The sequence below is a fragment of the Pseudophryne corroboree genome, unplaced genomic scaffold (genome assembly GCF_028390025.1).
Source record: "Pseudophryne corroboree isolate aPseCor3 unplaced genomic scaffold, aPseCor3.hap2 scaffold_1009, whole genome shotgun sequence".
Classification (NCBI taxonomy): domain Eukaryota; kingdom Metazoa; phylum Chordata; class Amphibia; order Anura; family Myobatrachidae; genus Pseudophryne; species Pseudophryne corroboree.
In genome coordinates, this window is record NW_026967636.1 from 147,622 (window position 1) to 164,622 (window position 17,001).

At 50.1% G+C, this 17,001-nt stretch overlaps 24 non-coding genes and 5 pseudogenes across 24 annotated transcripts; all 29 read right to left on the minus strand.

The window, feature by feature from the left end:
- Nucleotides 1–650: 650 nt before the first annotated feature.
- LOC134987589 (U1 spliceosomal RNA) lies at nucleotides 651–785 on the minus strand (annotated as a pseudogene).
- A 152-nt stretch (nucleotides 786–937) lies between these two features.
- On the minus strand, nucleotides 938–1,101 carry LOC134987606 (U1 spliceosomal RNA). Its single transcript, XR_010193211.1, has one exon. It is a non-coding gene; the product is annotated as a U1 spliceosomal RNA (small nuclear RNA).
- Nucleotides 1,102–1,772: 671 nt separating this feature from the next.
- On the minus strand, nucleotides 1,773–1,935 carry LOC134987603 (U1 spliceosomal RNA). The gene has a single exon (XR_010193209.1). It is a non-coding gene; the product is annotated as a U1 spliceosomal RNA (small nuclear RNA).
- A 153-nt stretch (nucleotides 1,936–2,088) lies between these two features.
- On the minus strand, nucleotides 2,089–2,252 carry LOC134987573 (U1 spliceosomal RNA). Its single transcript, XR_010193186.1, has one exon. It is a non-coding gene; the product is annotated as a U1 spliceosomal RNA (small nuclear RNA).
- Nucleotides 2,253–2,923: 671 nt separating this feature from the next.
- On the minus strand, nucleotides 2,924–3,086 carry LOC134987597 (U1 spliceosomal RNA). The gene has a single exon (XR_010193205.1). It is a non-coding gene; the product is annotated as a U1 spliceosomal RNA (small nuclear RNA).
- Nucleotides 3,087–3,238: 152 nt separating this feature from the next.
- On the minus strand, nucleotides 3,239–3,402 carry LOC134987563 (U1 spliceosomal RNA). Its single transcript, XR_010193177.1, has one exon. It is a non-coding gene; the product is annotated as a U1 spliceosomal RNA (small nuclear RNA).
- A 671-nt stretch (nucleotides 3,403–4,073) lies between these two features.
- On the minus strand, nucleotides 4,074–4,236 carry LOC134987584 (U1 spliceosomal RNA). The gene has a single exon (XR_010193196.1). It is a non-coding gene; the product is annotated as a U1 spliceosomal RNA (small nuclear RNA).
- A 153-nt stretch (nucleotides 4,237–4,389) lies between these two features.
- LOC134987565 (U1 spliceosomal RNA) lies at nucleotides 4,390–4,553 on the minus strand. Its single transcript, XR_010193178.1, has one exon. It is a non-coding gene; the product is annotated as a U1 spliceosomal RNA (small nuclear RNA).
- A 671-nt stretch (nucleotides 4,554–5,224) lies between these two features.
- On the minus strand, nucleotides 5,225–5,387 carry LOC134987601 (U1 spliceosomal RNA). Its single transcript, XR_010193208.1, has one exon. It is a non-coding gene; the product is annotated as a U1 spliceosomal RNA (small nuclear RNA).
- Nucleotides 5,388–5,539: 152 nt separating this feature from the next.
- Nucleotides 5,540–5,703, minus strand: LOC134987566 (U1 spliceosomal RNA). The gene has a single exon (XR_010193179.1). It is a non-coding gene; the product is annotated as a U1 spliceosomal RNA (small nuclear RNA).
- Nucleotides 5,704–6,374: 671 nt separating this feature from the next.
- LOC134987585 (U1 spliceosomal RNA) lies at nucleotides 6,375–6,537 on the minus strand. The gene has a single exon (XR_010193197.1). It is a non-coding gene; the product is annotated as a U1 spliceosomal RNA (small nuclear RNA).
- Nucleotides 6,538–6,689: 152 nt separating this feature from the next.
- Nucleotides 6,690–6,853, minus strand: LOC134987576 (U1 spliceosomal RNA). Its single transcript, XR_010193189.1, has one exon. It is a non-coding gene; the product is annotated as a U1 spliceosomal RNA (small nuclear RNA).
- Nucleotides 6,854–7,552: 699 nt separating this feature from the next.
- LOC134987590 (U1 spliceosomal RNA) lies at nucleotides 7,553–7,687 on the minus strand (annotated as a pseudogene).
- A 152-nt stretch (nucleotides 7,688–7,839) lies between these two features.
- On the minus strand, nucleotides 7,840–8,003 carry LOC134987567 (U1 spliceosomal RNA). The gene has a single exon (XR_010193180.1). It is a non-coding gene; the product is annotated as a U1 spliceosomal RNA (small nuclear RNA).
- Nucleotides 8,004–8,674: 671 nt separating this feature from the next.
- LOC134987586 (U1 spliceosomal RNA) lies at nucleotides 8,675–8,837 on the minus strand. Its single transcript, XR_010193199.1, has one exon. It is a non-coding gene; the product is annotated as a U1 spliceosomal RNA (small nuclear RNA).
- A 152-nt stretch (nucleotides 8,838–8,989) lies between these two features.
- LOC134987577 (U1 spliceosomal RNA) lies at nucleotides 8,990–9,153 on the minus strand. The gene has a single exon (XR_010193190.1). It is a non-coding gene; the product is annotated as a U1 spliceosomal RNA (small nuclear RNA).
- A 699-nt stretch (nucleotides 9,154–9,852) lies between these two features.
- Nucleotides 9,853–9,987, minus strand: LOC134987592 (U1 spliceosomal RNA; annotated as a pseudogene).
- A 152-nt stretch (nucleotides 9,988–10,139) lies between these two features.
- LOC134987568 (U1 spliceosomal RNA) lies at nucleotides 10,140–10,303 on the minus strand. Its single transcript, XR_010193181.1, has one exon. It is a non-coding gene; the product is annotated as a U1 spliceosomal RNA (small nuclear RNA).
- Nucleotides 10,304–10,974: 671 nt separating this feature from the next.
- On the minus strand, nucleotides 10,975–11,137 carry LOC134987587 (U1 spliceosomal RNA). Its single transcript, XR_010193200.1, has one exon. It is a non-coding gene; the product is annotated as a U1 spliceosomal RNA (small nuclear RNA).
- Nucleotides 11,138–11,289: 152 nt separating this feature from the next.
- LOC134987578 (U1 spliceosomal RNA) lies at nucleotides 11,290–11,453 on the minus strand. The gene has a single exon (XR_010193191.1). It is a non-coding gene; the product is annotated as a U1 spliceosomal RNA (small nuclear RNA).
- Nucleotides 11,454–12,152: 699 nt separating this feature from the next.
- Nucleotides 12,153–12,287, minus strand: LOC134987593 (U1 spliceosomal RNA; annotated as a pseudogene).
- A 152-nt stretch (nucleotides 12,288–12,439) lies between these two features.
- On the minus strand, nucleotides 12,440–12,603 carry LOC134987569 (U1 spliceosomal RNA). The gene has a single exon (XR_010193182.1). It is a non-coding gene; the product is annotated as a U1 spliceosomal RNA (small nuclear RNA).
- A 671-nt stretch (nucleotides 12,604–13,274) lies between these two features.
- Nucleotides 13,275–13,437, minus strand: LOC134987604 (U1 spliceosomal RNA). Its single transcript, XR_010193210.1, has one exon. It is a non-coding gene; the product is annotated as a U1 spliceosomal RNA (small nuclear RNA).
- Nucleotides 13,438–13,590: 153 nt separating this feature from the next.
- LOC134987574 (U1 spliceosomal RNA) lies at nucleotides 13,591–13,754 on the minus strand. The gene has a single exon (XR_010193187.1). It is a non-coding gene; the product is annotated as a U1 spliceosomal RNA (small nuclear RNA).
- Nucleotides 13,755–14,425: 671 nt separating this feature from the next.
- On the minus strand, nucleotides 14,426–14,588 carry LOC134987598 (U1 spliceosomal RNA). Its single transcript, XR_010193206.1, has one exon. It is a non-coding gene; the product is annotated as a U1 spliceosomal RNA (small nuclear RNA).
- Nucleotides 14,589–14,740: 152 nt separating this feature from the next.
- Nucleotides 14,741–14,904, minus strand: LOC134987570 (U1 spliceosomal RNA). The gene has a single exon (XR_010193183.1). It is a non-coding gene; the product is annotated as a U1 spliceosomal RNA (small nuclear RNA).
- Nucleotides 14,905–15,598: 694 nt separating this feature from the next.
- Nucleotides 15,599–15,740, minus strand: LOC134987599 (U1 spliceosomal RNA; annotated as a pseudogene).
- A 152-nt stretch (nucleotides 15,741–15,892) lies between these two features.
- Nucleotides 15,893–16,056, minus strand: LOC134987582 (U1 spliceosomal RNA). The gene has a single exon (XR_010193194.1). It is a non-coding gene; the product is annotated as a U1 spliceosomal RNA (small nuclear RNA).
- Nucleotides 16,057–16,727: 671 nt separating this feature from the next.
- LOC134987595 (U1 spliceosomal RNA) lies at nucleotides 16,728–16,890 on the minus strand. The gene has a single exon (XR_010193202.1). It is a non-coding gene; the product is annotated as a U1 spliceosomal RNA (small nuclear RNA).
- Nucleotides 16,891–17,001: the final 111 nt, after the last annotated feature.

The following is a 17,001-nucleotide window of genomic DNA, read 5'->3' on the forward strand; positions in this document are numbered from 1 at the left end:
AGTAAAGGAGATTCAACTGAGGCAGCACAAGGGGACTCTCATCTGGGGACAACAACTGCAGGGAGAACACATATTTTCAGATGAACATGGGAGGGCAGAAGGCTGCCTAATACTGAAGCACCCCCAAACAACAAACCAAATGCAACAACTAGTACAAGCATTCCTGGGGGAAGGCCTACAGCAGATGGATTTGCATATGGTGATGTCATCCAAGCAGTGGGTCAAAGTTGGCTTCAACCCTCATCTGCATATGAAAAGAAAAAAGGGATGTGCAGGGCATGGCGTCCTTTTGTGGCGCTTGGATGACCCCTAATTCACATTAAACATCTCCACCCTCCTTCGGTGTGGGGCTCATGTTGGCTATGCCCCAGCCCCTGAAGCATTCAAGATGATTTCTTGCAGCAGCTGGGCACTGTAACAGCTCCAGAGCTGTTCTGTAAAGCATGTAAAAGGGTGTGGGCCCTGCAGCACTACCTGTAGTATGCATTGTGCGTTGGAAGGCACAAAGTAAGCAGACGGGAGAGGTCAGGATAGTGCGCAAGGGCATAGAAGGGAGCGGCTCAAGAAAAGAGAAGTGGAAACAGACAGCAAACTAGGCTGGAGAAAGACCTGAGACAAAGAGATCTGAATTATACGAGAGCCGACAAGAGGAAACACAAATTATGCAGTCAAGTTTCCCACATTTGGGGAAATCGCAGGAGCAGCACACCCAGAGTGCAATGGGTGAGCCTTGCCCTGGGAGAAGCACCTTCCTGATCATAGTATCTCACCTGGCAGGTAAGTAGGAGTTGGGCTAGAGCTGGGGAGGGTCGCTGCTCGGGCACCCCCCTGTCAAGTGAAGGAGATCCAACTGAGGCAGCACAAGGGAACTCTCGAAAGAAGAACAAGGCTAGAGGAAGATCTGAGACAAAGAAATCTGACTTTTACCAGAGCTGAGCAGAGGAAAGCACAAACACAGTCCCCCACTACCACAAATAATGCAGTTGAGTTTCCCACATTTGGGGAAATCACAGGGGTCAGCATACCCAGAATGCAATGAATGAACCTCACCCTGGGAGAACAATCTTCATGACCATGGTATCTCCTATGCAAAATAAGTATGATTTGGGATAGGGCTGGGGAGGGCCGCTGCTCAGGCACATCTCTGTCAAGTAAAGGAGATTCAACTGAGGCAGCACAAGGGAACTCTCATCTGGGGACAACAACTGCAGGGAGAACACATATTTTCAGATGAACATGGGAGGGCAGAAGGCTGCCTAATACTGAAGCACCCCCAAACAACAAACCAAATGCAACAACTAGTGCAAGCATTCCTGGGGGAAGGCCTGCAGCAGATTGATTTGCATATGGTAATGCCATCCAAGCAGTGGGTCAAAGTTGGCTTCAACCCTCGTCTGCATATGAAAAGAGAAAAGGGGCGTGCAGGGCATGGCGGCCTTTTGCGGCACTTGGGTGACCCTTAGTTCGCATTAAACACCCCCACCCTCCTTCGGTGTGGGGCTCATGTTGGCAATGCCCCAGCCCCTGAAGCATTCAAGCTGATTTCTTGCAGCAGCTGGGCACTGTAACAGCTCCAGAGCTGCTCTGTGAGGCAAGTAAAAGGGTGTGGGCCCTGCAGCACTACCTGTAGTTTGCATTGTGTGTTGGAAGGCACAAAGTAAGCAGACGGGAGAAGTCAGGATAGTGCGCAAGGGCATAGAAGGGAGCGGCTCAAGAAAAGAGAAGTGGAAACAGACAGCAAACTAGGCTGGAGAGAGACCTGAGACAAAGAGATCTGAATTATACGAGAGCCGACCAGGGGAAACACAAATTATGCAGTCAAGTTTCCCACATTTGGGGAAATCACAGGGGCAGCACACCCAGAGTGCAATGGGTGAGCCTTGCCCTGGGAGAAGCAGCTACATGATCATAGTATCTCACCTGGCAGGTAAGTAGGAGTTGGGCTAGAGCTGCGAAGGGTCGCTGCTCGGGTACCCCCCTGTCAAGTGAAGGAGATCCAACTGAGGCAGCACAAGGGAACTCTCGAAAAAGGGAACAAGGCTAGAGGAAGATCTGAGACAAAGAAATCTGACTTTTACCAGAGCTGAGCAGAGGAAAGCACAAACACAGTCCCCCACTACCACAAATAATGCAGTTGAGTTTCCCACATTTGGGGAAATCACAGGAGTCAGCATACCCAGAATGCAATGAATGAACCTCACCCTGGGAGAACAATCTTCATGACCATGGTATCTCCTATGCAAAATAAGTATGATTTGGGATAGGGCTGGGGAGGGCCGCTGCTCAGGCACATCTCTGTCAAGTAAAGGAGATTCAACTGAGGCAGCACAAGGGAACTCTCATCTGGGGACAACAACTGCAGGGAGAACACATATTTTCAGATGAACATGGGAGGGCAGAAGGCTGCCTAATACTGAAGCACCCCCAAACAACAAACCAAATGCAACAACTAGTGCACGCATTCCTGGGGGAAGGCCTGCAGCAGATGGATTTGCATATGGTGATGTCATCCAAGCAGTGGGTCAAAGTTGGCTTCAACCCTCGTCTGCATATGAAAAGAAAAAAGGGATGTGCAGGGCATGGCGTCCTTTTGTGGCGCTTGGATGACCCCTAATTCGCATTAAACATCTCCACCCTCCTTCGGTGTGGGGTTCATGTTGGCTATGCCCCAGCCCCTGAAGCATTCAAGATGATTTCTTGCAGCAGCTGGGCACTGTAACAGCTCCAGAGCTGCTCTGTAAAGCATGTAAAAGAGTGTGGGCCCTGCAGCACTACCTGTAGTATGCATTGTGCGTTGGAAGGCACAAAGTAAGCAGACGGGAGAGGTCAGGATAGTGCGCAAGGGCAAAGAAAGGAACGGCTCAATAAAATAGAAGTGGAAACAGACAGCAAACTAGGCTGGAGAAAGACCTGAGACAAAGAGATCTGAATTATATGAGAGCCGACCAGAGGAAACACAAATTATGCAGTCAAGTGTCCCACATTTGGGGAAATCGCAGGAGCAGCACACCCAGAGTGCAATGGGTGAGCCTTGCCCTGGGAGAAGCACCTTCCTGATCATAGTATCTCACCTGGCAGGTAAATAGGAGTTGGGCTAGAGCTGGGGAGGGTCGCTGCTCGTGCACCCCCCTGTCAAGTGAAGGAGATCCAACTGAGGCAGCACAAGGGAACTCTCGAAAGAAGAACAAGGCTAGAGGAAGATCTGAGACAAAGAAATCTGACTTTTACCAGAGCTGACCAGAGGAAAGCACAAACACAGTCCCCCACTACCACAAATAATGCAGTTGAGTTTCCCACATTTGGGGAAATCACAGGGGTCAGCATACCCAGAATGCAATGAATGAACCTCACCCTGGGAGAACAATCTTCATGACCATGGTATCTCCTATGCAAAATAAGTATGATTTGGGATAGGGCTGGGGAGGGCCGCTGCTCAGGCACATCTCTGTCAAGTAAAGGAGATTCAACTGAGGCAGCACAAGGGAACTCTCATCTGGGGACAACAACTGCAGGGAGAACACATATTTTCAGATGAACATGGGAGGGCAGAAGGCTGCCTAATACTGAAGCACCCCCAAACAACAAACCAAATGCAACAACTAGTACAAGCATTCCTGGGGGAAGGCCTGCAGCAGATGGATTTGCATATGGTGATGTCATCCAAGCAGTGGGTCAAAGTTGGCTTCAACCCTCGTCTGCATATGAAAAGAGAAAAGGGGCGTGCAGGGCATGGCGGCCTTTTGCGGCGCTTGGATGACCCCTAGTTCGCATTAAACACCTCCACCCTACTTCGGTGTGGGGCTCATGTTGGCTATGCCCCAGCCCCTGAAGCATTCAAGCTGATTACTTGCAGCAGCTGGGCACTGTAATAGCTCCAGAGCTGCTCTGTAAGGCAAGTAAAAGGGTGTGGGCCCTGCAGCACTACCTGTAGTTCGCATTGTGCGTTGGAAGGCACAAAGTAAGCAGATGGGAGAAGTCAAGATAGTGCGCAAGGGCATAGAAGGGAGCGGCTCAAGAAAAGAGAAGTTGAAACAGACAGCAAACTAGGCTGGAGAGAGACCTGAGAATAACAGATCTGAATTATACGAGAGCTGACCAGGGGAAACACAAATTATGCAGTCAAGTTTCCCACATTTGGGGAAATCGCAGGAGCAGCACACCCAGAGTGCAATGGGTGAGCCTTGCCCTGGGAGAAGCACCTTCATGATCATAGTATCTCACCTGGCAGGTAAGTAGGAGTTGGGCTTGAGCTGGGGAGGGTCGATGCTCGGGCACCCCCCTGTCAAGTGAAGGAGATCCAACTGAGGCAGCACAAGGAAACTCTCGAAAACGGGAACAAGGCTAGAGGAAGATCTGAGACAAAAAAATCTGACTTTTACCAGAGCTGAGCAGAGGAAAGCACAAACACAGTCCCCCACTACCACAAATAATGCAGTTGAGTTTCCCACATTTGGGGAAATCACAGGGGTCAGCATACCCAGAATGCAATGAATGAACCTCACCCTGGGAGAACAATCTTCATGACCATGGTATCTCCTATGCAAAATAAGTATGATTTGGGATAGGGCTGGGGAGGGCCGCTGCTCAGGCACATCTCTGTCAAGTAAAGGAGATTCAACTGAGGCAGCACAAGGGAACTCTCATCTGGGGACAACAACTGCAGGGAGAACACATATTTTCAGATGAACATGGGAGGGCAGAAGGCTGCCTAATACTGAAGCACCCCCAAACAACAAACCAAATGCAACAACTAGTGCACGCATTCCTGGGGGAAGGCCTGCAGCAGATGGATTTGCATATGGTGATGTCATCCAAGCAGTGGGTCAAAGTTGGCTTCAACCCTCGTCTGCATATGAAAAGAAAAAAGGGATGTGCAGGGCATGGCGTCCTTTTGTGGCGCTTGGATGACCCCTAATTCGCATTAAACATCTCCACCCTCCTTCGGTGTGGGGTTCATGTTGGCTATGCCCCAGCCCCTGAAGCATTCAAGATGATTTCTTGCAGCAGCTGGGCACTGTAACAGCTCCAGAGCTGCTCTGTAAAGCATGTAAAAGAGTGTGGGCCCTGCAGCACTACCTGTAGTATGCATTGTGCGTTGGAAGGCACAAAGTAAGCAGACGGGAGAGGTCAGGATAGTGCGCAAGGGCAAAGAAAGAAACGGCTCAATAAAATAGAAGTGGAAACAGACAGCAAACTAGGCTGGAGAAAGACCTGAGACAAAGAGATCTGAATTATATGAGAGCCGACCAGAGGAAACACAAATTATGCAGTCAAGTGTCCCACATTTGGGGAAATCGCAGGAGCAGCACACCCAGAGTGCAATGGGTGAGCCTTGCTCTGGGAGAAGCACCTTCCTGATCATAGTATCTCACCTGGCAGGTAAATAGGAGTTGGGCTAGAGCTGGGGAGGGTCGCTGCTCGTGCACCCCCCTGTCAAGTGAAGGAGATCCAACTGAGGCAGCACAAGGGAACTCTCGAAAGAAGAACAAGGCTAGAGGAAGATCTGAGACAAAGAAATCTGACTTTTACCAGAGCTGACCAGAGGAAAGCACAAACACAGTCCCCCACTACCACAAATAATGCAGTTGAGTTTCCCACATTTGGGGAAATCACAGGGGTCAGCATACCCAGAATGCAATGAATGAACCTCACCCTGGGAGAACAATCTTCATGACCATGGTATCTCCTATGCAAAATAAGTATGATTTGGGATAGGGCTGGGGAGGGCCGCTGCTCAGGCACATCTCTGTCAAGTAAAGGAGATTCAACTGAGGCAGCACAAGGGAACTCTCATCTGGGGACAACAACTGCAGGGAGAACACATATTTTCAGATGAACATGGGAGGGCAGAAGGCTGCCTAATACTGAAGCACCCCCAAACAACAAACCAAATGCAACAACTAGTACAAGCATTCCTGGGGGAAGGCCTGCAGCAGATGGATTTGCATATGGTGATGTCATCCAAGCAGTGGGTCAAAGTTGGCTTCAACCCTCGTCTGCATATGAAAAGAGAAAAGGGGCGTGCAGGGCATGGCGGCCTTTTGCGGCGCTTGGATGACCCCTAGTTCGCATTAAACACCTCCACCCTACTTCGGTGTGGGGCTCATGTTGGCTATGCCCCAGCCCCTGAAGCATTCAAGCTGATTACTTGCAGCAGCTGGGCACTGTAATAGCTCCAGAGCTGCTCTGTAAGGCAAGTAAAAGGGTGTGGGCCCTGCAGCACTACCTGTAGTTCGCATTGTGCGTTGGAAGGCACAAAGTAAGCAGATGGGAGAAGTCAAGATAGTGCGCAAGGGCATAGAAGGGAGCGGCTCAAGAAAAGAGAAGTTGAAACAGACAGCAAACTAGGCTGGAGAGAGACCTGAGACAAACAGATCTGAATTATACGAGAGCTGACCAGGGGAAACACAAATTATGCAGTCAAGTTTCCCACATTTGGGGAAATCGCAGGAGCAGCACACCCAGAGTGCAATGGGTGAGCCTTGCCCTGGGAGAAGCACCTTCATGATCATAGTATCTCACCTGGCAGGTAAGTAGGAGTTGGGCTTGAGCTGGGGAGGGTCGATGCTCGGGCACCCCCCTGTCAAGTGAAGGAGATCCAACTGAGGCAGCACAAGGAAACTCTCGAAAGAAGAACAAGGCTAGAGGAAGATCTGAGACAAATAAATCTGACTTTTACCAGAGCTGACCAGAGGAAAGCACAAACACAGTCCCCCACTACCACAAATAATGCAGTCGAGTTTCCCACATTTGGGGAAATCACAGGAGTCAGCATACCCAGAATGCAATGAATGAACCTCACCCTGGGAGAACAATCTTCATGACCATGGTATCTCCTATGCAAAATAAGTATGATTTGGGATAGAGCTGGGGAGAGCCGCTGCTCAGGCACATCTCTGTCAAGTAAAGGAGATTCAACTGAGGCAGCACAAGGGGACTCTCATCTGGGGACAACAACTGCAGGGAGAACACATATTTTCAGATGAACATGGGAGGGCAGAAGGCTGCCTAATACTGAAGCACCCCCAAACAACAAACCAAATGCAACAACTAGTACAAGCATTCCTGGGGGAAGGCCTACAGCAGATGGATTTGCATATGGTGATGTCATCCAAGCAGTGGGTCAAAGTTGGCTTCAACCCTCATCTGCATATGAAAAGAAAAAAGGGATGTGCAGGGCATGGCGTCCTTTTGTGGCGCTTGGATGACCCCTAATTCACATTAAACATCTCCACCCTCCTTCGGTGTGGGGCTCATGTTGGCTATGCCCCAGCCCCTGAAGCATTCAATATGATTTCTTGCAGCAGCTGGGCACTGTAACAGCTCCAGAGCTGTTCTGTAAAGCATGTAAAAGGGTGTGGGCCCTGCAGCACTACCTGTAGTATGCATTGTGCGTTGGAAGGCACAAAGTAAGCAGACGGGAGAGGTCAGGATAGTGCGCAACGGCATAGAAGGGAGCGGCTCAAGAAAAGAGAAGTGGAAACAGACAGCAAACTAGGCTGGAGAAAGACCTGAGACAAAGAGATCTGAATTATACGAGAGCCGACAAGAGGAAACACAAATTATGCAGTCAAGTTTCCCACATTTGGGGAAATCGCAGGAGCAGCACACCCAGAGTGCAATGGGTGAGCCTTGCCCTGGGAGAAGCACCTTCCTGATCATAGTATCTCACCTGGCAGGTAAGTAGGAGTTGGGCTAGAGCTGGGGAGGGTCGCTGCTCGGGCACCCACCTGTCAAGTGAAGGAGATCCAACTGAGGCAGCACAAGGGAACTCTCGAAAGAAGAACAAGGCTAGAAGAAGATCTGAGACAAAGACATCTGACTTTTACCAGAGCTGAGCAGAGGAAAGCACAAACACAGTCCCCCACTACCACAAATAATGCAGTTGAGTTTCCCACATTTGGGGAAATCACAGGGGTCAGCATACCCAGAATGCAATGAATGAACCTCACCCTGGGAGAACAATCTTCATGACCATGGTATCTCCTATGCAAAATAAGTATGATTTGGGATAGGGCTGGGGAGGGCCGCTGCTCAGGCACATCTCTGTCAAGTAAAGGAGATTCAACTGAGGCAGCACAAGGGAACTCTCATCTGGGGACAACAACTGCAGGGAGAACACATATTTTCCGATGAACATGGGAGGGCAGAAGGCTGCCTAATACTGAAGCACCCCCAAACAACAAACCAAATGCAACAACTAGTGCAAGCATTCCTGGGGGAAGGCCTGCAGCAGATTGATTTGCATATGGTAATGCCATCCAAGCAGTGGGTCAAAGTTGGCTTCAACCCTCGTCTGCATATGAAAAGAGAAAAGGGGCGTGCAGGGCATGGCGGCCTTTTGCGGCGCTTGGGTGACCCCTAGTTCGCATTAAACACCTCCACCCTACTTCGGTGTGGGGCTCATGTTGGCTATGCCCCAGCCCCTGAAGCATTCAAGCTGATTACTTGCAGCAGCTGGGCACTGTAATAGCTCCAGAGCTGCTCTGTAAGGCAAGTAAAAGGGTGTGGGCCCTGCAGCACTACCTGTAGTTCGCATTGTGCGTTGGAAGGCACAAAGTAAGCAGATGGGAGAAGTCAAGATAGTGCGCAAGGGCATAGAAGGGAGCGGCTCAAGAAAAGAGAAGTTGAAACAGACAGCAAACTAGGCTGGAGAGAGACCTGAGACAAACAGATCTGAATTATACGAGAGCTGACCAGGGGAAACACAAATTATGCAGTCAAGTTTCCCACATTTGGGGAAATCGCAGGAGCAGCACACCCAGAGTGCAATGGGTGAGCCTTGCCCTGGGAGAAGCACCTTCATGATCATAGTATCTCACCTGGCAGGTAAGTAGGAGTTGGGCTTGAGCTGGGGAGGGTCGATGCTCGGGCACCCCCCTGTCAAGTGAAGGAGATCCAACTGAGGCAGCACAAGGAAACTCTCGAAAGAAGAACAAGGCTAGAGGAAGATCTGAGACAAATAAATCTGACTTTTACCAGAGCTGACCAGAGGAAAGCACAAACACAGTCCCCCACTACCACAAATAATGCAGTCGAGTTTCCCACATTTGGGGAAATCACAGGAGTCAGCATACCCAGAATGCAATGAATGAACCTCACCCTGGGAGAACAATCTTCATGACCATGGTATCTCCTATGCAAAATAAGTATGATTTGGGATAGAGCTGGGGAGGGCCGCTGCTCAGGCACATCTCTGTCAAGTAAAGGAGATTCAACTGAGGCAGCACAAGGGGACTCTCATCTGGGGACAACAACTGCAGGGAGAACACATATTTTCAGATGAACATGGGAGGGCAGAAGGCTGCCTAATACTGAAGCACCCCCAAACAACAAACCAAATGCAACAACTAGTACAAGCATTCCTGGGGGAAGGCCTACAGCAGATGGATTTGCATATGGTGATGTCATCCAAGCAGTGGGTCAAAGTTGGCTTCAACCCTCATCTGCATATGAAAAGAAAAAAGGGATGTGCAGGGCATGGCGTCCTTTTGTGGCGCTTGGATGACCCCTAATTCACATTAAACATCTCCACCCTCCTTCGGTGTGGGGCTCATGTTGGCTATGCCCCAGCCCCTGAAGCATTCAAGATGATTTCTTGCAGCAGCTGGGCACTGTAACAGCTCCAGAGCTGTTCTGTAAAGCATGTAAAAGGGTGTGGGCCCTGCAGCACTACCTGTAGTATGCATTGTGCGTTGGAAGGCACAAAGTAAGCAGACGGGAGAGGTCAGGATAGTGCGCAAGGGCATAGAAGGGAGCGGCTCAAGAAAAGAGAAGTGGAAACAGACAGCAAACTAGGCTGGAGAAAGACCTGAGACAAAGAGATCTGAATTATACGAGAGCCGACAAGAGGAAACACAAATTATGCAGTCAAGTTTCCCACATTTGGGGAAATCGCAGGAGCAGCACACCCAGAGTGCAATGGGTGAGCCTTGCCCTGGGAGAAGCACCTTCCTGATCATAGTATCTCACCTGGCAGGTAAGTAGGAGTTGTGCTAGAGCTGGGGAGGGTCGCTGCTCGGGCACCCACCTGTCAAGTGAAGGAGATCCAACTGAGGCAGCACAAGGGAACTCTCGAAAGAAGAACAAGGCTAGAGGAAGATCTGAGACAAAGAAATCTGACTTTTACCAGAGGTGAGCAGAGGAAAGCACAAACACAGTCCCCCACTACCACAAATAATGCAGTTGAGTTTCCCACATTTGGGGAAATCACAGGGGTCAGCATACCCAGAATGCAATGAATGAACCTCACCCTGGGAGAACAATCTTCATGACCATGGTATCTCCTATGCAAAATAAGTATGATTTGGGATAGGGCTGGGGAGGGCCGCTGCTCAGGCACATCTCTGTCAAGTAAAGGAGATTCAACTGAGGCAGCACAAGGGAACTCTCATCTGGGGACAACAACTGCAGGGAGAACACATATTTTCAGATGAACATGGGAGGGCAGAAGGCTGCCTAATACTGAAGCACCCCCAAACAACAAACCAAATGCAACAACTAGTGCAAGCATTCCTGGGGGAAGGCCTGCAGCAGATTGATTTGCATATGGTAATGCCATCCAAGCAGTGGGTCAAAGTTGGCTTCAACCCTCGTCTGCATATGAAAAGAGAAAAGGGGCGTGCAGGGCATGGCGGCCTTTTGCGGCGCTTGGATGACCCCTAGTTCGCATTAAACACCTCCACCCTACTTCGGTGTGGGGCTCATGTTGGCTATGCCCCAGCCCCTGAAGCATTCAAGCTGATTACTTGCAGCAGCTGGGCACTGTAATAGCTCCAGAGCTGCTCTGTAAGGCAAGTAAAAGGGTGTGGGCCCTGCAGCACTACCTGTAGTTCGCATTGTGCGTTGGAAGGCACAAAGTAAGCAGATGGGAGAAGTCAAGATAGTGCGCAAGGGCATAGAAGGGAGCGGCTCAAGAAAAGAGAAGTTGAAACAGACAGCAAACTAGGCTGGAGAGAGACCTGAGACAAACAGATCTGAATTATACGAGAGCTGACCAGGGGAAACACAAATTATGCAGTCAAGTTTCCCACATTTGGGGAAATCGCAGGAGCAGCACACCCAGAGTGCAATGGGTGAGCCTTGCCCTGGGAGAAGCACCTTCATGATCATAGTATCTCACCTGGCAGGTAAGTAGGAGTTGGGCTTGAGCTGGGGAGGGTCGATGCTCGGGCACCCCCCTGTCAAGTGAAGGAGATCCAACTGAGGCAGCACAAGGAAACTCTCGAAAGAAGAACAAGGCTAGAGGAAGATCTGAGACAAATAAATCTGACTTTTACCAGAGCTGACCAGAGGAAAGCACAAACACAGTCCCCCACTACCACAAATAATGCAGTCGAGTTTCCCACATTTGGGGAAATCACAGGAGTCAGCATACCCAGAATGCAATGAATGAACCTCACCCTGGGAGAACAATCTTCATGACCATGGTATCTCCTATGCAAAATAAGTATGATTTGGGATAGAGCTGGGGAGGGCCGCTGCTCAGGCACATCTCTGTCAAGTAAAGGAGATTCAACTGAGGCAGCACAAGGGGACTCTCATCTGGGGACAACAACTGCAGGGAGAACACATATTTTCAGATGAACATGGGAGGGCAGAAGGCTGCCTAATACTGAAGCACCCCCAAACAACAAACCAAATGCAACAACTAGTACAAGCATTCCTGGGGGAAGGCCTACAGCAGATGGATTTGCATATGGTGATGTCATCCAAGCAGTGGGTCAAAGTTGGCTTCAACCCTCATCTGCATATGAAAAGAAAAAAGGGATGTGCAGGGCATGGCGTCCTTTTGTGGCGCTTGGATGACCCCTAATTCACATTAAACATCTCCACCCTCCTTCGGTGTGGGGCTCATGTTGGCTATGCCCCAGCCCCTGAAGCATTCAAGATGATTTCTTGCAGCAGCTGGGCACTGTAACAGCTCCAGAGCTGTTCTGTAAAGCATGTAAAAGGGTGTGGGCCCTGCAGCACTACCTGTAGTATGCATTGTGCGTTGGAAGGCACAAAGTAAGCAGACGGGAGAGGTCAGGATAGTGCGCAAGGGCATAGAAGGGAGCGGCTCAAGAAAAGAGAAGTGGAAACAGACAGCAAACTAGGCTGGAGAAAGACCTGAGACAAAGAAATCTGAATTATACGAGAGCCGACAAGAGGAAACACAAATTATGCAGTCAAGTTTCCCACATTTGGGGAAATCGCAGGAGCAGCACACCCAGAGTGCAATGGGTGAGCCTTGCCCTGGGAGAAGCACCTTCCTGATCATAGTATCTCACCTGGCAGGTAAGTAGGAGTTGGGCTAGAGCTGGGGAGGGTCGCTGCTCGGGCACCCACCTGTCAAGTGAAGGAGATCCAACTGAGGCAGCACAAGGGAACTCTCGAAAGAAGAACAAGGCTAGAGGAAGATCTGAGACAAAGAAATCTGACTTTTACCAGAGCTGAGCAGAGGAAAGCACAAACACAGTCCCCCACTACCACAAATAATGCAGTTGAGTTTCCCACATTTGGGGAAATCACAGGGGTCAGCATACCCAGAATGCAATGAATGAACCTCACCCTGGGAGAACAATCTTCATGACCATGGTATCTCCTATGCAAAATAAGTATGATTTGGGATAGGGCTGGGGAGGGCCGCTGCTCAGGCACATCTCTGTCAAGTAAAGGAGATTCAACTGAGGCAGCACAAGGGAACTCTCATCTGGGGACAACAACTGCAGGGAGAACACATATTTTCAGATGAACATGGGAGGGCAGAAGGCTGCCTAATACTGAAGCACCCCCAAACAACAAACCAAATGCAACAACTAGTGCAAGCATTCCTGGGGGAAGGCCTGCAGCAGATTGATTTGCATATGGTAATGCCATCCAAGCAGTGGGTCAAAGTTGGCTTCAACCCTCGTCTGCATATGAAAAGAGAAAAGGGGCGTGCAGGGCATGGCGGCCTTTTGCGGCGCTTGGGTGACCCTTAGTTCGCATTAAACACCCCCACCCTCCTTCGGTGTGGGGCTCATGTTGGCAATGCCCCAGCCCCTGAAGCATTCAAGCTGATTTCTTGCAGCAGCTGGGCACTGTAACAGCTCCAGAGCTGCTCTGTGAGGCAAGTAAAAGGGTGTGGGCCCTGCAGCACTACCTGTAGTTTGCATTGTGTGTTGGAAGGCACAAAGTAAGCAGACGGGAGAAGTCAGGATAGTGCGCAAGGGCATAGAAGGGAGCGGCTCAAGAAAAGAGAAGTGGAAACAGACAGCAAACTAGGCTGGAGAGAGACCTGAGACAAAGAGATCTGAATTATACGAGAGCCGACCAGGGGAAACACAAATTATGCAGTCAAGTTTCCCACATTTGGGGAAATCACAGGGGCAGCACACCCAGAGTGCAATGGGTGAGCCTTGCCCTGGGAAAAGCAGCTACATGATCATAGTATCTCACCTGGCAGGTAAGTAGGAGTTGGGCTAGAGCTGCGAAGGGTCGCTGCTCTGGTACCCCCCTGTCAAGTGAAGGAGATCCAACTGAGGCAGCACAAGGGAACTCTCGAAAAAGGGAACAAGGCTAGAGGAAGATCTGAGACAAAGAAATCTGATTTTTACCAGAGTTGACCAGAAGAAAGCACAAACACAGTCCCCCACTACCACAAATAATGCAGTTGAGTTTCCCACATTTGGGGAAATCACAGGGGTCAGCATACCCAGAATGCAATGAATGAACCTCACCCTGGGAGAACAATCTTCATGACCATGGTATCTCCTATGCAAAATAAGTATGATTTGGGATAGGGCTGGGGAGGGCCGCTGCTCAGGCACATCTCTGTCAAGTAAAGGAGATTCAACTGAGGCAGCACAAGGGAACTCTCATCTGGGGACAACAACTGCAGGGAGAACACATATTTTCAGATGAACATGGGAGGGCAGAAGGCTGCCTAATACTGAAGCACCCCCAAACAACAAACCAAATGCAACAACTAGTGCAAGCATTCCTGGGGGAAGGCCTGCAGCAGATGGATTTGCATATGGTGATGTCATCCAAGCAGTGGGTCAAAGTTGGCTTCAACCCTCGTCTGCATATGAAAAGAAAAAAGGGATGTGCAGGGCATGGCGTCCTTTTGTGGCGCTTGGATGACCCCTAATTCGCATTAAATATCTCCACCCTCCTTCGGTGTGGGGTTCATGTTGGCTATGCCCCAGCCCCTGAAGCATTCAAGATGATTTCTTGCAGCAGCTGGGCACTGTAACAGCTCCAGAGCTGCTCTGTAAAGCATGTAAAAGAGTGTGGGCCCTGCAGCACTACCTGTAGTATGCATTGTGCGTTGGAAGGCACAAAGTAAGCAGACGGGAGAGGTCAGGATAGTGCGCAAGGGCAAAGAAAGGAACGGCTCAATAAAATAGAAGTGGAAACAGACAGCAAACTAGGCTGGAGAAAGACCTGAGACAAAGAGATCTGAATTATATGAGAGCCGACCAGAGGAAACACAAATTATGCAGTCAAGTGTCCCACATTTGGGGAAATCGCAGGAGCAGCACACCCAGAGTGCAATGGGTGAGCCTTGCCCTGGGAGAAGCACCTTCCTGATCATAGTATCTCACCTGGCAGGTAAATAGGAGTTGGGCTAGAGCTGGGGAGGGTCGCTGCTCGTGCACCCCCCTGTCAAGTGAAGGAGATCCAACTGAGGCAGCACAAGGGAACTCTCGAAAGAAGAACAAGGCTAGAGGAAGATCTGAGACAAAGAAATCTGACTTTTACCAGAGCTGACCAGAGGAAAGCACAAACACAGTCCCCCACTACCACAAATAATGCAGTTGAGTTTCCCACATTTGGGGAAATCACAGGGGTCAGCATACCCAGAATGCAATGAATGAACCTCACCCTGGGAGAACAATCTTCATGACCATGGTATCTCCTATGCAAAATAAGTATGATTTGGGATAGGGCTGGGGAGGGCCGCTGCTCAGGCACATCTCTGTCAAGTAAAGGAGATTCAACTGAGGCAGCACAAGGGAACTCTCATCTGGGGACAACAACTGCAGGGAGAACACATATTTTCAGATGAACATGGGAGGGCAGAAGGCTGCCTAATACTGAAGCACCCCCAAACAACAAACCAAATGCAACAACTAGTGCAAGCATTCCTGGGGGAAGGCCTGCAGCAGATTGATTTGCATATGGTAATGCCATCCAAGCAGTGGGTCAAAGTTGGCTTCAACCCTCGTCTGCATATCAAAAAAGAGAAAAGGGGCGTGCAGGGCATGGCGGCCTTTTGCGGCGCTTGGATGACCCCTAGTTCGCATTAAACACCTCCACCCTCATTCGGTGTGGGGCTCATGTTGGCTATGCCCCAGCCCCTGAAGCATTCAAGCTGATTTCTTGCAGCAGCTGGGCACTGTAACAGCTCCAGAGCTGCTCTGTAAGGCAAGTAAAAGGGTGTGGGCCCTGCAGCACTACCTGTAGTTCGCATTGTGCGTTGGAAGGCACAAAGTTAGCAGACGGGAGAAGTCAGGATAGTGCGCAAGGGCATAGAAGGGAGCGGCTCAAGAAAAGAGAAGTGGAAACAGACAGCAAACTAGGCTGGAGAGAGACCTGAGACAAAGAGATCTGAATTATATGAGAGCCGACCAGGGGAAACACAAATTATGCAGTCAAGTTTCCCACATTTGGGGAAATCAAAGGGGCAGCACACCCAGAGTGCAATGGGTGAGCCTTGCCCTGGGAGAAGCACCTACATGATCATAGTATCTCACCTGGCAGGTAAGTAGGAGTTGGGCTAGAGCTGGGGAGGGTCGCTGCTCGGGCACCCCCCTGTCAAGTGAAGGAGATCCAACTGAGGCAGCACAAGGGAACTCTCGAAAGAAGAACAAGGCTAGAGGAAGATCTGAGACAAAGAAATCTGACTTTTACCAGAGCTGACCAGAGGAAAGCACAAACACAGTCCCCCACTACCACAAATAATGCAGTCGAGTTTCCCACATTTGGGGGAATCACAGGGGTCATCATACCCAGAATGCAATGAATGAACCTCACCCTGGGAGAACAATCTTCATGACCATGATATCTCCTATGCAAAATAAATATGATTTGGGATAGGGCTGGGGAGGGCCGCTGCTCAGGCACATCTCTGTCAAGTAAAGGCGATTCAACTGAGGCAGCACAAGGGAACTCTCATCTGGGGACAACAACTGCAGGGAGAACACATATTTTCAGATGAACATGGGAGGGCAGAAGGCTGCCTAATACTGAAGCACCCCCAAACAACAAACCAAATGCAACAACTAGTGCAAGCATTCCTGGGGGAAGGCCTGCAGCAGATGGATTTGCATATGGTGATGTCATCCAAGCAGTGGGTCAAAGTTGGCTTCAACCCACGTCTGCATATGAAAAGAAAAAAGGGATGTGCAGGGCATGGCGGCCTTTTGCGGCGCTTGCATGACCCCTAATTCGCATTAAACACCTCCACCCTCCTTCGGTGTGGGGCTCATGTTGGCTATGCCCCAGCACCTGAAGCATTCAAGCTGATTTCTTGCAGCAGCTGGGCACTGTAACAGCTCCAGAGCTGCTCTGTAAGGCAACTAAAAGGGTGTGGGCCCTGCAGCACTACCTGTAGTTCGCATTGTGCGTTGGAAGGCACAAAGTAAGCAGACGGGAGAAGTCAGGATAGTGCGCAAGGGCATAGAAGGGAGCGGTTCAAGAAAAGAGAAGTGGAAACAGACAGCAAACTAGGCTGGAGAGAGACCTGAGACAAAGAGATCTGAATTATACGAGAGCCGACCAGAGGAAACACAAATTATGCAGTCAAGTGTCCCACATTTGGGGAAATCGCAGGAGCAGCACACCCAGAGTGCAATGGGTGAGCCTTGCCCTGGGAGAAGCACCTTCCTTATCATAGTATCTCACCTGGCAGGTAAGTAGGAGTTGGGCTAGAGCTGGGGAGGGTCGCTGCTCAGGCACCCCCCTGTCAAGTGAAGGAGATCCAACTGAGGCAGCACAAGGGAACTCTCGAAAGAAGAACAAGGCTAGAGG